We start from the raw sequence: 16,687 nt of genomic DNA, 5'->3' as shown, positions 1-16,687 counted from the left end.
CCAGATGGGCGGGCTCATTTTCTGCTCCTGTCCCCCCTCTTGCCGCTGATCGCCGTCCTCCTTTCTTGATTGACAGGATGATGCCTTTGTCATCATCCTCGTTGTATTTTCTAATCTCGCGCCTGTGTAGTTAGGTCGGCTCGCGCAGGCACAGTTTGCTCTGCCATATCGCGGGCAGAGCAGAAAACATAGCTGTCCTCGCTCGCGACGGTGAGCTAAATGCGCAGGCGTGAGATTATGGGCGGGTACGAGCATGGTGCTGGTGAGGCCATGCACAGCGCCGACCATAATCTTGCACCTGCGCATTTAGCTCACCGGCACATGCGAGGGCAGCTATGTTTTCTGTTCTGCCCGTGAAATGTCAGAGCAAACTGCGCCTGCGCTTGCCGACCAAACTGCACAGGCGCGAGATATGAAAATGCGACGAGGATGATGATGGCAACGTCATCCCGTCAATCAGAAAGGAGGATGGCGATCAGCGGCAGGAGGGGGGACATGAGCAGAAAATGAGCCCGGCCATGTGGCCAACACAGGTAATTAGCATACCTAACAGCCAAGTTTTATAAAGTTATTTTTTTTTCTGGAAGGGGAGTCAGGGCCAAGGTACACCTTCATAGAATGCAGTCCAGGAGCTGCAGAAGGTGACACGTTTAGTTTAATAGGTAAAAACCTGATGACAGGTTCCCTTTAAGCACATTTTTGTGTTTCCTTACCTCTGTACTTCTCATATCTCTGATCCTTTCCCTAATTAAAGTTATAGTGCTCTGCTACTTCCCTCTGGTTCCTTAGGAGATACGTGATACGCTCCTTGGCCTATCAGGCAGCTAGGTCCGAGTTGTGGTCTAGCATTCCAGCTAGGATTATCCCATTCTGTGCATGGGCCATCAGCAACTGTGCAGCTGGGAATATTAGTCTGTACAGGAACCAGTTGGAGCAGGTGCAGTTTATTTGAGATAGACTTTTTTTTCCAGTGCTGGAAATATTCAACGCATACCGTTATAGCCAGCCCACCCCTTGTAGTCTGTGCTGACACATTTTTATAGACACTGTGGACGTATTGATCGCAGAATTATGGTCCTTATCATTGATACTGGCAGATACAGTCATATGAAAAAGTTTGGGCACCCCTATTAATGTTAACCTTTTATCTTTATAACAAATTTGGGTGTTTGCAACAGCTATTTCAGTTAAATATATCTAATAACTGAGTAATATTTCTGGATTGAAATGAGGTTTATTGTACTAACAGAAAATGTGCAATCTGCATTTAAACAAAATTTGACAGGTGCAAACTTATGGGCACCCTTATCAATTTCTTTATTTGAACACTCCTAACTACTTTTTACTGACTTAGGCTATGTGCGCACTAGAAATGTGAAGTTTCTCAAGAAAATTTCTTGAGAAACTTCTGCCAGTGAAAGATTTCCGGACCTGCGGAAAAAATCCGCACCAAATCCGCATGCGTTTTTGCCGCGGATTTGCCGCGGATTTGCCGCGAATTTGCCGCGAATTTGCCGCGGATTTACCGCAGGTTTGTCCCTGCAATAAATAATAAAGATAATCGATAGACAGATAATGGATAGAGGGAAAGATGGATAGATGAATAGATAGATAGATAGAGGGATAGATAGATGAATAGATAGATAGATAGAGGGATAGATAGATAGATGAATAGATAGATAGAGGGATAGATAGATAGATAGATAGATAGATAGATAGATGGATAGAGGGATAGATGGATAGATAGATAGATAGATAGATAGATAGATAGATAGATAGATAGATAGAGGGATAGATAGATCGATAGATAGATAGATAGAGGGATAGATAGAGGGATAGATAGATAGATGAATAGATAGATAGAGGGATAGATGGATAGATAGATAGATAGAGGGATAGATAGAGGGATAGATAGATAGATAGAGGGATAGATAGATAGATAGAGGGATAGATAGATAGATAGATAGATAGATGGATAGATAGATAGATAGATAGATAGATAGATGAGAAAAACCTATATAATGTTCCACCTCCCTGCATTTTCTAAGCTGGCACCCTTTAGTGACTTTCATGTGGCACTTAGGCTACTTTCACACCTCCGGTTTTTGCTATGCGGCACAATCCGGCACTTTGCATGAAAATCGCAACCGGTTTTTTTTGCTGCCGGTTGCGATTTTCCTGCATAGACTTTAATTAGTGCCGCATTGTGCCGCATGGCCTTGCGTTCCGTCCGTTTTTTGCCGCATGCGGCAGATGTAGCCGATGCGGCGGCCGGATGGAACGTTGCCTGGCACGTTTTTTCGTGCGGCAAAAAAAACCGCATCGCGCCGCATTCGGCCGATGCGGCACATTTTTCAATACATGCCTATGGCGGCCGGATGCGGCGCGATGCGGCAATAACCGCATCCGGCCGCCGCATGCGGTTTTTGCCACTGCGCATGCTCAGTAGCATGCCGCAAGCGGCAAAAAACGGACTGGCCGCAAAGGAAAAACCTATGCAAAGGATGCGGTGTTTTCACCGCATCCGTTGCATAGCTTGCACAGCCGGATTGAGCCGCAGAGCTCAAGCCGGATGTGTGAAAGTAGCCTAAAGGGTGCTTAGCTTTGTATTTAGCCATAAAATAAATAAATAATTAAAAAAAAATGACGTGAGGTCCCCCCATTTTTTGTAGCCAGCTAGGGTAAAGCAGACGGCTGCAGCCTGCAGACCACCGCTGGCAGCTTCACCTTGGCTGATAATCCAAAACAGTGGGCACCCCACGCTGTTATTTTAAATTATATAAATAATTTAAAACAAAAAACGTGGGGTCCCCCCCATATTGGATCACCAGCCAAGGTAAAGCGGACAGCTGGGGTCTGATATTCTCAGACTAGGGAGGTCCACTGTTATTGGACACTCCCCAGCCTAAAAATAGCAGGCCGCAGCCGCCCCAGAAGTGGCGCATCCATTAGACGCGCCAATCCTGGCGCTTTGCCCCAGCTCATCCCGCGCCCTGGTGCGTTGGCAAACGGGGTAATATATGGGGTTGATGCCAGATGTGTAATGTCACCTGGCATCAAGCCCTGGGGTTGGTGAGGTCAGGCGTCTATCAGATACCCGACATCACCAACCCAGTCAGTAATAATTAAAAAATAGACAACAAAAAAAGTTTTATTTGAAAAAACACTCCCCAAAACATTCCCTCTTTAACCAATTTATTGAAAAGAGCACAATCAATTCCACGTCCGGCGTAATCCAATAAGGGGGGGGGCACGGCGATCCATACCATAGTCGCTGTCCCAGTCAATGAAAAACAGAATGTTCCCCATTGGCTGGGAGAGCAATGCAGTGACCTGAGCTAACATCAATAGGTCAGCTCAGGTCACTGCAGGGGATGACGAGCGCTGCCATCAGGAGCATAGATGAGATCATTACCTTCTGTGATCATCTCCTGTACTGCTGACGTCAGCGCTGTCACTGACTTATCGCGAGAGCCCGTGACGTCACCGCTAGTGACAGTCTCGGGCCGCTCGCGAGTCGGCCCTAGACAGCAGTGACAGCGCTGACGTCAGGAGGCAGGAGATCGTCACAGCAGGTAATGATCTCACCTCCTGACAGCAGCGATCGTCATCCCCGCGGCTCCCAGCACTGCAGGATGTCAGTGTCTGCCTGCGCTGCCGCGTGACAGGCTGCTGACAGTGCGGGCAGACACTGACACCCTGCAGTGCAGGCAGCCGCGAGGCTGGAGCAGGACACACACTGCACAGACACCTGGAGGTCGCACGGAAGTGCTTCTGTGCGACGTCCAGGGAGTGTGACGTGTGTTTCCTCTGCTCCTCTTCCTGGCATAATGACATCGCTTCCTGCAAAACCGCAGGCAGCGATGGGCATTACCGCAGGTAAATCGCGGCTATTCCGGTGGTATACCGCACATCATTGCTACCTGCGGAATACCCCCGGAATACCCCCGGTACCTGCGGAAATTAATGGACATGCACATTTTCTCAAGAAAGTTTCTCGAGAAAATTTTCTCAAGAAATTTTCTTGAGAAAAATCCGCACAGTGCGCACAGCTATTTTTTTTTCTCATTGAATTTCATGGGAAATGTCTGCACAAAGATTGCAGACATTTCTCAAGAAATTTCCGGGGCAAATCCGCGGGTAAATCCGCGGGAAAAACGGTCTAGTGCGCACATAGCCTTAGGCTTTGTGCGCACTAGAAATGTGAAGTTTCTCAAGAAAATTTCTTGAGAAACTTCTGGGAGTGAAAGATTTCCGGACCTCCGGAAAAAATCCGCACCAAATCCGCATGCGGATTTGCCGCGGATTAGCCGCGAATTTGCCGTGATTTTCCCGCAGGTGGTTCCCTGCGGATTTTGCAGGCTGTACTGCCGAAATCCGCAGGGTACCTGCGGAAAAGAATTGACATGCTCATTTTCTCAAGAAATTTTCTCGAGAAATTCTTCTCAAGGAAATTTCTTGAGAAAAATCCGCACAGTGCGCACAGCTATTTTTTTTTCTCATAGAATTTGCTGGGAAATGTCTGCACAAAGATTGCACACATTTCTCAAGAAATTTCCGCGGCAAATCCGCGGGTAAAACGCACTAGTGCGCACAGAGCCTTACTAAAGCACTAAATTGGTTTTGTAACCTCATTGAGCTTTGAACTTCATAGGCAGGTGTATCCAATCATGAGAAAAGGTATTTAAGGTGGTCACTTGCAAGTTGTTCTCCTATTTGAATCTCCTATTAAGAGTGGCATCATGGGCTCCTCAAAACAACTCTCAAATGATCTGAAAACAAAGATTATTCAACATAGTTGTTCAGGGGAAGGATACAAAAAGTTGTCAAAGAGATTTAAACTGTCAGTTTCCACTGTGAGGAACATAGTAAGGAAATGGAAGAACACAGGTACAGTTCTTGTTAAGCCCAGAAGTGGCAGGCCAAGAAAAAGATCATCCTCTCCTCGTATGCTCTCTCCGATCTCAACACTGCCACTGGCTCTTCCATTTTAGAATGTGGCGCTGAATGTAGCGGTGAAATGCAGCGCCTGCCCTCCGCCGGGAGCGGTACCGCGGAGTATTGTGGTGGCTGCTCGGCCTCAAGAAAGATATCAGAAAGGCAGAGAAGAAGAATGGTGAGAACAGTCAAGGACAATCCACAGACCACCTCCAAAGACCTGCAGCTTCATCTTGCTGCAGATGGTGTCAATGTGCATCAGTCAACAATACAGCGCATGTTGCACAAGGAGACGCTGTATGGTAGAGTGATGCGAAAGAAGCCATTTCTGCAAGCACGCCACAAACAGAGTCGCCCGAGGTATGCAAAAGCACATTTGGACAAGCCAGTTACATTTTGGAAGAAGGTCCTGTGGACTGATGAAACAAAGATTGAGTTCTTTGGTCATACAAAAAGGCGTTATGCATGGAGGCAAAAAAACACGGCATTCCAAGAAAAGCACTTGCTACCCACAGTAAAATCTGGTGAAGATTCCATCATGCTTTGGGGCTGTGTGGCCAATGCCGGCACCAGGAATCTTGTTAAAGTTGAGGGTCGCATGGATTCAACTCAGTGTCAGCAGATTCTTGACAATAATGTGCAAGAATCAGTAACGAAGTTGAAGTTATGCAGGGGATGGATATTTCAGCAAGACAATGATCCAAAACACTGCTCCAAATCTACTCAGGCATTCATGCAGAGGAACAATTACAATGTTCTGGAATGACCATCCCAGTCGCCAGACCTGAATATCATTGAAAATCTGTGGGATGATTTGAAGCATTCTGTCCATGCTCGGCAACCATCAAACTTAACTGAACTGGAATTGTTTTGTAAACAGGAATGGTCAAATATACCTTCATCCAAGTACCAGGAACTCATTAAAAGGTACAGGAAGTGACTAGAGGCTGTTATTTTTGCAAAAGGAGGATCTACAAAATATTAATGTCAATTTTATGTTGAGGTGCCCATACTTTTGCACTGGTCAAATTTTGTTTAAATGCAGATTCCACATTTTCTGTTAGTACAATAAACCTCATTTCAATCCAGAAATATTACTCAGTCCATCAGTTATTAGATATATGAAACTGAAATAGCTGTTGCAAAAACCCAAATTGTTATAAAGAAAAAAGGTTAACATTAATAGGGGTGCCCAAACTTTTTCATATGACTGTATCAAGCAACACCAGCTACATGTACTTTCTGCTGGTTCAGAGATTCCGGTCCATCCATGGATAACATCTGAATATTTTTTGCTTCATGCAACTTGTATTTTTGCCAATGTTCTGTTTTTTTCTGGAGATGAGAGTCACCGAGTGGGTATTGTTCTATCTTTGCTCCAAGGTGATCATTGGGCATGCGTATTTTCTTTGCCTGAGGATTCACCAATATTTGCCTCTGTTGATGCTTTTTTTTGGCCCTTGACCTAATTTATCATTATTTTGATAAGATTGCAGTTGTTAAATCCATGATCTGCAAGTTTGTTCAGGGAAACCATAAAGTGGAGCACCTCTTAGTTTAGATGTTGTGCAGTGGTGACCTCCTAGAACAATGTGTGGTACCCCTGAGGCTTCAGTCACCACAGAGGTGTACTGCACCTCAGCCAGAGGTGTGGTATTCCATCCTGGGTGTTAATGAAGTCATCCACTGGTTTACACAAAACACAACACCTCACTCAGCAACACCTCATCAGACATGGCAAGGACATGTAAAACCCGAAGCCAGGCCAGGGGTGGAGTCTTAGGGGTGTGTTATACACAGTAGTGTGAGTGGAGTGTAAAGGAGTGGTGGAGGAGAGAAGACCTATGGTCTGGAGCTGGTACAGCTCGGCCAGTGCTGAAGACAGAAAGGGTCCTAGAGACCACGGGAAGTGCCACATACTCCCGTGGCCTTGTTCCACATACAACTTTTGGGTGGAAGGACTAGGTCGCAAATCGGGGACTGGTCCCTAGGCTAGAGGAGAGAAGAACCTACGTACTCCGCTAGTAAAACCAGAGGCCGATGTGACTGCAAGCACCGAGGCCACATCCCCACACAAATTCGCTGGAAGGTGACTCTAAAGGACCAAGGGATAGAGCTTCACGCCACCAAAAAGGGTCCACGGACACCGGCTCAGGGCTCAGTGTGTGAGGGTGCAAAGCAGGAGGGAAAAGCAAGCGCAGGAAGACGACCAGGGAAGGGACACATATGAAAGGTACACCGGACTCGACCTCCGAACTACCCGGGATTGGCTGGAGCCCTTCACAGTGGAACCCAGCACTCCAAAGGCGGTGACTGACGTTGTGTTACCTTTGGACCTGCTACAGTGAGTAAAGACCTTCAAACTTCACCCTTGTGTCACTCTGTTATTCGCCTGCGCCTCCAGCCTTGCATCCTCGCCATCATAGACTACTACCCCCATCCACCCTGGGGCCCAGTTCTACCTGTGGAGAGCTATACCAACCAAGTTGCGTCACCATCTGCCCCGGGGAGCCCCATCCCGCAGCGGCGGCACCTAACTTGCTGCATACAACAGGTGGCGTCATGAATAAACTGTCATCATCCCCTTCCTATTCACTAAACAACACCACTGGGTTCACGGAACCGGGCCTCGTCACCGCGGCGTCCCAGAAGCAGGACCGCTGCCCGGCAATGAGTCACCAACAGCCCTTGCACGGGCGTGTCAAATGGTGCTCTCCAAAGTCATTTTTGCCAGGGACTTTCGGGCCAGTTTAGGGATATGATGGCTTAGGCTGCTTTCACACATCAGGTTTTTGCTCTGCGACACAATCCCGCGATTTGCGGGAAAAACGCATCCTTTTTTTTTGCCGCCGAGTGCGGTTTTTCCTCAGAGTTTTATTAGCGCCGGATTGTGCCGCATGTCCTTGCGTTTGATCCGGTTTTTGCCGGTTACGGCAAAAATCGTCACTCCGGCGACCGCACAGGACGCAGAGAGGAACGTTTTTTTGCCAGCGGCAAAAAACCGCATAGCGTCGGGTGCGGCGCTGTGCGGCATGGTGCATAATGAAAGTCTATGCACGCCGAATCCGGTGGCATGAATCTGTGGCGCCCCTGTGGTTAGGCGCTACAGGGGAATGCAGCACCTTAACATCAAGGTGCAGTGCTCTTTGGTCACAGGTGAAAGAGAGAAGAAATGCAGAGTCTTATATTAGATTGAGTAACATTGACTCAGCAGCCCCTACCTTCATATTCCTGGGCCTGTTTATATAGTAGGTCCATAGGGGGGTGGAGCCTGGCTGAGCGTAAGACGCGACGTGGTTGCCAGGACGACTGGGTGACAGTCAGTTAACAGTCAGTCAGTAAAGAGTGACAAGCAGAGACAAGAGTAAATTGATAACTGAAAGAAAGGCTAGAAATAACATAGGCCCGACGTCCTGAGCGAGGGTACCCCGAAAGAAAAGAAAGACACAGGAAAAGGGGTAACCCAGACGGAAAGGGGACGCTTTAGGTCTGGCGAGAGCCGGCTGAAGAGTTCAGGTCAACACCGGTATAACGGAACCGGAGGAGGTTTGTCAGTTTTATCCACAAACCATTGACCATTAACCTGGGAACTTAAATAAGAGGAGGCCCGGTATCCATCAAGAGTCTGACTACTAACCCCAAGCCGAGTTCACGACGCTGTTGCGGGATAGATAAAGAAACCGTGCAGTATCAGACCCCTGGGAAAACCAGTGACAAGACTAACGAGTGGGTTAAAGAGGGAGTCACAGAGCCCTCAGAGCAGAGACCGAGAAAGAGACAAAGAAAGGTTACCTCAGAGAAAAAACTCTGCCATTAAATCTCCTCTGAAATTTGTTACCATTGGCCTTCTGGTAACCGAACTGTTTCTGTGTACTGTGCAAAACAAACCAGATGTTAGTAAAAAGGACTTGTTTAAGTTGATGTGGACTCGGTGTGTCATCTCTCCGCCATTCGACAGGACCCTGCGACGTCAGAGAAGAAGGCAGCCATCACCGCCCGGTCTGAGGTAAAATAGCAACACCTGTGGGGAGCTGAGAGATCTTAAGCTGCCCTCACCATCGCCTCAGAGGCCAGCCACGGGCAGCGCTGGTATATCCGCTTACCAGACACCACAGGTGGCGTCACGTATATCCCCAAAATCATCCCTGTACACCATTCCCCAGCCGCAGCGTGAGCACCCAGGGCACGAAGCCGGGACCGACCACCTGTGATAACCCCATCGAGAGTAAAGTAGCCGTAGTCCCGGCGCCAGAGTACCCCTACCGAAAACCCTGATGGTCGACTCACATCAAACGCCGGAAGCATGTACCGGATCCAGTTTTTACTTCTGAGCATGCCCAGAAGTGATATAAATCCATTGCTTGTCAGAAAATCAATCACTCTCTCACTCACTGACTCATTCACTCACTCTCACCCACTCACCGATCACGGGCGCGGCACTGCACGGCTGTCACACTGCTGGCGGTTTCTCCTGATTTGAAAATGCCGGCCGCCCATTATTCAATCTCGTATTCACTACTTTTCCCGCCCACCGGCACCAATGATTGGTTGCGGTCAGACACGCCCCCACGCTGAGTGACAGCTGTCTCACTGCAACCAATCACAGCCGGTGGGCGGGTCTATATCTTGTAGTAAAATAAATAATTAAAAAAAAAACGACGTGCTGTCCCCCCTAATTTTGATACCAGCCAAGATAAAGCCACACGGCTGAAGGCTGGTATTCTCAGGATGGGGAGCTCCACGTTGTGGGGAGCCCCCCAGCCTAACAATATCAGCCAGCAGCCGCCCGGAATTGCCGCATCCATTAGATGCGACAGTCCCGGGACTCTACCCGCCTCATCCCAAATTGCCCTGGTGCGGTGGCAATCGGGGTAATAAAGGGTTAATCATGGCAGGCGTCTATGAGACACCCTCAAAGATTAACCTGTAAGTGGAAGTAAATAAACACATACACCCAAAAAATACTTTATTTGGAATAAAAGACAAAAAAACACCCTATTTCACCATTTTATTAAAATCCCCAAATACCCCTCCAGGTCCGACATAATCCACAGAGGTCTCACGACGATTTCAGCTCTGCTACTTGAAGCTGACAGGAGCGGCAGTAGAACACTGCCGCTCTCTATCAGCTCCTGAAAGGACTCGCGCTGTCACCGGGGACGTCACCGAGGTAATGCCTGTGTGTGCGGTGATGATGCATGCGGGAGTGCCGGTGTATGTACGGTGATGTTGCGTACGGGAGTACCGGTGTATGTGCGGTGATGGTGTGTACGGGAGTGCCGGTGTATGTGCGGTGATTGTGCGTGCAGTTGTGCGGTGATGATGGGGTCTCTCTCTCTCAGCATAAAAAAAAAACAAAAAAAAAAACGGATCTGTTTTTTTACCGGATCCGTTGCATCAGTTTTTACACAATCTGAGACGGATCCGTTGCATCAGGCACAAACCGGATAGTGCCTGATTGCAAAACCCTGATGTGTGAAAGCAGCCTAAAGGCCGCTTTACACGCTGCAACATCGCTCAAGCGATCTCGTTGGGGTCTTGGAATTTGTGACACACATCCAGTCGCTTTAGCAATGTCTTTGCGTGTGACACCTATGAGCGATTTTGAATCGTCCCAAAAACGGTCAAAATCGTTCATCGTTGACATGCTCCTCTATTCTCGAATATCGCTGCTGCTCGGTGTACGAAGTAGTTAGTCGCTCCTGCGGCAGCACACATCGCTTTGTGTGACACCACAGGAACGAGGAACCTCACCTTACATGCGGCCGCCCGCAATGAGGAAGGAAGGAGGTGAGTGGGATGTTACGACCCGCTCATCTCCGCCCCTCAGCTTCTATTGGGCGGCGGTTCGGTGACGCTGCTGTGATGTCGCTGTGACGCTGAACGAACCGCCCCCTTAGAAAGGAGGCGGTTCGCTGGTCACAGAGACATCGCTAGGCAGGTAAGTAGTGTTACGGGTACATGCAATGTTGTGCGCCAAGGGCAGCGATTTGCTCGTGTCGCACAACCGATGGGGGCAGGTACGCACGCTAGCGATATCGGTCACGATATCGCAGCGTGTAAAGCGGCCTTTACAGTCCTTCTCTGTTTTTTCTGGAGGATGCTATGTCATTGACTGTCCATTTTCTGTCAGTTTTTCCCCTCATTCTGTGGACTCTGGTGAATGTATGCAAATTCGAGCCTGCAGTGAGACAAATGAGAGGACTGAACTCAAAACATCTGCTCGCTTTTGTTTGTAGTTAGGTCATTCGAGTCATGTTATAAGTCAATGTTTCCAGTACAATAATGTAATGAATTTCTTAAAAAAAAAAAGTTTTTGGCAAGTAAATCTAGGTTTATGGTTATTTCTGCATTTCGATCCTATTGACAGGAACTTCGCTAAAAACTACAATATGTCTCTACTCTCTGTCATCCCAGGCACCGAGATATAGAACAAAAAAATTCTAAGGAGAACCGATTTGGTCAAAAAATATAACAAATTTTATTATTAAAATTAATGCCGACTGGCAGAGGGCTAAAAACAGGGGCATCACATGTGTAAATATTGAACAGGTAGGGACAAGTATCAATGTACAGGTATAAGGATACTAGACCTGATGGTTTATTAAGGAAAAAATTCAAGTATACAAAGCCATATCAAGTTAACATAGTTATTCATAGTAATGTCAATGGTAAATATACAGTAATTAACCATCAGGAATCTGTTTAATAAAAGAGGGGGTAATTATTGACACATATATAACCAGCCAATGAAGGTGTTAAAAGCAAAACCATATGTACAGTTGTCAACTTAAACATTAGTATGTGCAGTAATGAGAGCTGTGGTATGCTGTGTAAATGGATGTTAAGGAGGTATGCATATACAGCTCAAAGAAATCATTAATATGGCCTATTGTGCAAAAATAGAGACATATGTGTCCACAAAAATAGGGGAATAGTAGTGATAAGAAAAGGTTGTTTTACCTGGATACAAGAAGACCTGTGTTCATATGTGACGCCAGCCCCGACGCGCATGTTTCGGCGTCACCTTCGTCAGGGGGTCTCTGTCATCCCATCAAAGTGCCAGCGATTGATTATTCTCCATTGCACAAAGCCATGTTACGTCTAAAGTCGAGAAAGTATGCATGAAAGTAGGAGCGTTACAGTCAAAATCCATTTCATCCATGCCTTTTACTTCTTTACCTGCTAAACGTGTATTGGTATGACCTGGTTGGTTAATCATAATCCTACCATTTATTGGGAAATGTGTCAGATTAAATTTTGGGGCAACTTTTGTATTTTTTTTTTTTTTATTCAACTTTTTATTTTGAAATAGATTTTTCAAAACAGATTATACATTAAAAACGAAAAGAATAATACACAGATATGCAGTTACATGAATAAATGTACCATTTCACAGGCATGCTCATTAATCGATCATATCACCAACACTCCAAGCGCCAAGTATAAGATGGGAGATGTCCCCCGGTATCCGTCCAACCCCCGAGTATCTATCCCGTCATTCTCATGCCTCACCCTACATCTGGTATGTGTCCACTAGGGCATCCCAAAGAGACCATGTCACTATGAACTTATCCATTGTATTATGGAGCTGTGCTGTCAGCTTTTCCATATTCCTGACATCCTTTATTCTGGCATATAGATCTGAGACTGAGGGCGGGGCTACCCTTTTCCAAAACAGTGAAATTAGACACTTGGCCGCAGTAAGGACATGGAGTAAAAGCTTTAGTTCAGGTTTGCTTAGAGACGATGGAAGGGCATTCAGCAGGTACACTACCGGATCTCTGGTCACACTACCCCTCACCAATCTGCCAATCAAGGATTCCACCTCCTCCCAGAAGCCCTCAATGAGCGGGCATGTCCAGAATATATGGTATTGGGATGCTCCCCCAAGGCCACATCTCCAACACACATCTGGGTATGTACGGTTAAATTTATGAAGGAGTTCTGGTGTGTGGTACCATGTCATGAGGATCTTTACTTGATTTTCCTTATAAAGAGTGCTAATCGAGGACCTAAATGTCCTAGCCCATATAACTGACCAGAGTGCATCTGAAAGGGGGCGTCCAACCCATCCCTCCCATCTCTTCATATATGAATGCTTCAGTGCTTCCGGCTGGTCCCCCATTATCAAAATATTATAAATAGCCGAGATCAGTCCCCTGGTTGAAGTCCTGCCCGAACAAAGAATTTCGAATGCTGTGGGACGTCGCGCCCCCGCCCGACCCATAATGTCTGTGAAAAAATGTGATATCTGTTGATATGAGGAAAATAGGCGGAGGGGTAGGTTGTGTTGATATCGTAAGTCCGAAAATGGTTTCAATTTCAGCGTACCCGGGTTGACCAGATCCCGGAAACAGTATAGGGCCGCCTTCACCCACTGCCCCGTCACCTCCGAGTTCATGCCCTTTGTCAGATGTGGTGTGAACAAGAAAGGAGTCAGCAGGGAAGACTGTGAGGCCAGCTGGAACTTCATTCTGCACTGCCGCCACACCTCTCTCGCAAACGCCATCGGACCCAGGAGTTCTCTGGAGGGGGTGTCACTAGGGCGTCCCCATATTAGCGAGCTAGGGTGGAAAGGTGCCAACCAAAGCTTCTCTATCTCCGTCCACCTGTTAAAAGCCGGTAAGGTCGTCCATGACGCCAGGCTACGCAGATGTGCGGCATAGTAGTAAAGCCTAAGATTCGGACACGACAAGCCCCCTTTTGTACGTGGTGCGCATAGTACTGAATCCGGGATGAGGTGCCTTCCCGAGTGCCATATAAATTGCAAAAGTTTTGATTGGACTTTTTTCAATACCCCCAGGGGAACCCGCACCGGGAGTGTTTCAAACAGATACAGAAATTTAGGGATGACTGACATTTTAATTGTAGCGATTTTACCCAAGAAGGAGATCTGAAGTGATGACCATTTTTTCAGGCTATTCTCCACCTCACGTATCAGAGGCGGGAAATTAGCCTGATACAATGTTCTATAATTAGGGGTAATTTTGAATCCTAAATATCGTAGGGAATCTGAACACCAAGAGTACTTAAAGTTCTGTTTAAGGATCTGTAATTTAGTTTCTGGGATGTTAAGCGGCAAGGCCTCTGTTTTGTCGGAGTTAAGTTTATAGCCCGAGAGTCTAGCGTATTGTGTGAGTACTGCGTGTAAGTTTGGCAAGGAAATGGCGAGGTTAGTCAGAGTCAAGAGGACGTCGTCTGCAAATAGGGCCACTTTAAAGGATTTGTCCCTAACTTTGCCCCCCCAATGTCCGGATTAAGTCGGATGTGTGCTGCCAGTGGTTCAATACTTAAAACATATAGCAAAGGGGACAGAGGACAACCCTGCCTAGTTCCATTCCGAATCGGCAGGGGATTGGAGTGTGCATGAGGGAGGCGAATCGTTGCCGCCGGGAGGGAATACAAGCCCCGCAGGGCTGAGACAAACGGTCCCGACAGGCCGAAGTGGCCCAACACAGAAAACATGAAGGACCAATCCAGCCTGTCAAAAGCCTTCTCCACGTCTAATCCCAGAAGGAGTGCCTCCACTCCCTCCCTGTTCACCACCTCCACCAAATCCAAGATCCTTCTGGTGTTGTCCCCCGCCTGGCGATAGGGAACGAAACCTACTTGGTCCTTATGGACCAGCTGTGGAATCCAGTTATTTAAACGGTCTGCCAACAGTTTGGTGAGTATTTTAAGATCAGAGTTTAAGAGGCTGATCGGGCGATAGCTCGCACATTCCATGGGATCCCTACCAGCTTTAGGTATAACAGTTATATAAGAGTGTAAAAAAGTGTTTGGGATATCCTCACCCTTCATAAAGAGATTGAAAAGGTGAGTCAAATGAGGCGACAATTCTCCCAGGAAGGTTTTATAATATAGGTAAGTAAACCCATCTGGGCCTGGGGCCTTGTGGTTTGGGAGGTCTTTAACGGTCTGATGGATCTCATCCGGGGTTATTTCTCGATTAAGATCCTCCAGAGCTTCCTGGGACAGTTTTGGAAGGTGACAGTCAGCCAAACAGTCATTCATAATTGTTGTTCTATCTGGGTGGGACATTGGTAGTGACGGAGGAATAGAGTACAGGGATGTATAATATGCGTGAAAGAGTTGTGCAATTTTTGCGGGATCATAATGAGGGGTGCCCAGAGTATCCTTTATGGCGCTAGGTGCGGAAGTTATTGTTTGGTCCCGGAGCCTTCTGGCCAGCATCGTATGCGGCTTATTGCCAAACTCATAATACTTCTGACGTGAGTATCGCAATAGCTTTTCTATTTTCTCGTGCGATATCTCTTTTAATTTAGATCTGAGGTCTATTACCGCTTTCAGGCGGGTCTTAGAGGGGCGGGTGCGAAGGTGTTCCTCCGCTGCTCGGAGGTCTGTTTCACATTGACGAACTTTTGTATTTTTAGTTGTTCATCTAACCCCCTGCTTCTGTGAAATCTCACCTTCCAGAATTTATTGAGGACTTTGAGGATGTATTTTCTGAGACTGAAGGTCTTCCTCCGCATAGGACATATGATTGCACAATCAAATTCATACCAGGGGCAAAAATGCTTAAGTCTCATTTGTGAGAGAGAGCTTGAAGGAGTATATTCAAAATACTTTGGCCAAGGGGCAGGCATATACTGCCTTCCACATCGCCAGTCTCAGGAGGGTTTTCTTTGTTAAGAAAAGGATGGAGGGTTGCGTCCATGCTTGAATTTTACAAAGATAAAAAAGATCACGATCTGAAATCTTTATCCTTTGCCCCTTATCCTTGTTTAATTAGCTGTCTGGAGCTAAATGGTTTACTAAATTTTACCTGAGAGAGGAGTATAATCTCATACGTGTTTAGGAGGGTAACAAGTGGGAGACTGCCTTCAATAAACATGGGGGGTCAATTTGAAAATTACGTAATGCCGTTAGGGTTGACCAATGCTGCGTCAGTTTTTCAAAACTTTATAAACTCAATTTTTTGCTCTCTGCAGGGTAGATTTGTGGTGATCTACTTGAATGACATATTGATTTACTCATTGTCAGGAGCATAATGAGCATGTTTGAAAAGTTCTTCAAATTCTTTGTGAAAAACATTTATTTGCCAAACTAGAGAAATGTTAAGTTGAGGTGATTTGGTGTCTGCATCGGTATTTCAGATGGATCCCATTAAGGTACAGGCTGTCCTTGATTGGCTGCAACTTACTAACCATAAAGCGTTAAAAACGTTTTAGGCTTTGCAAATTATTATTGACAGTTCAGTAAGAATTTCTCAGTCATAGTTAAGCCTTTTAGTAATGTAACCAAGAAAAATACTGACTTTTCCTCCTAGTCTTCTCCGCTGATCCACAGCATGTTCAGACTCTGTCCAAATGCTAATTATCTTTTACCTTTTGTTTATTTTTTTTTTACAGTCAGCAAATGTTTACATTTATTATTTAGTCTGTCCTATCAGATTGCGGTTGCAGCTTTTTATACCTTGCCCTTCCTGGTCTTCCCTGCTGGCTATATTCCTGTGTGGATCCTGCCTAACAGTTCCAGCCTCATTGCCAAGGATTTGCTGCCTGCAGATGGAGAAAAGCTTTGGAACTTGTCATAGTTGTCTTTGGTGTACCCACACCATTATTTCCTCTATATTAAGGTTGTAATAAGTGACTCTTTTTTGCTGCAATTAATTCTCCTTTTTCCACTTTTTCACATTTTTATCTTTCCACAACCTGGGACCTCCCCTTTGTCTGCATGTTTTCCCTAGTTAGGGATATAGTGCTTTGTAATTTCCCTCTGGTTC

At 46.4% G+C, this 16,687-nt stretch overlaps 1 protein-coding gene across 4 annotated transcripts in view; it reads right to left on the bottom strand.

Moving 5' to 3' along the window:
* Positions 1-16,687, bottom strand: part of LOC142257001 (germ cell-specific gene 1-like protein) — a 275,387-nt gene that overhangs the window by 159,430 nt on the left and 99,270 nt on the right. For 3 of the 4 annotated variants that reach the window (XM_075329045.1, XM_075329049.1, XM_075329046.1), the window contains exon 2: positions 11,902-12,042. The exons of the other annotated variant lie outside the window; for it this stretch is intronic. The gene's annotated coding sequence lies outside the window, so the exon portion shown is untranslated. The remainder of the gene's footprint in view (positions 1-11,901; positions 12,043-16,687) is intronic. 4 annotated transcript variants of the gene reach the window in all.

The sequence above is a fragment of the Anomaloglossus baeobatrachus genome, chromosome 11 (genome assembly GCF_048569485.1).
Source record: "Anomaloglossus baeobatrachus isolate aAnoBae1 chromosome 11, aAnoBae1.hap1, whole genome shotgun sequence".
NCBI lineage: Eukaryota > Metazoa > Chordata > Amphibia > Anura > Aromobatidae > Anomaloglossus > Anomaloglossus baeobatrachus.
The sequence above is the reverse complement of the archived record's forward strand: the minus strand, read 5'-3'. Positions and strand labels throughout refer to the sequence as shown.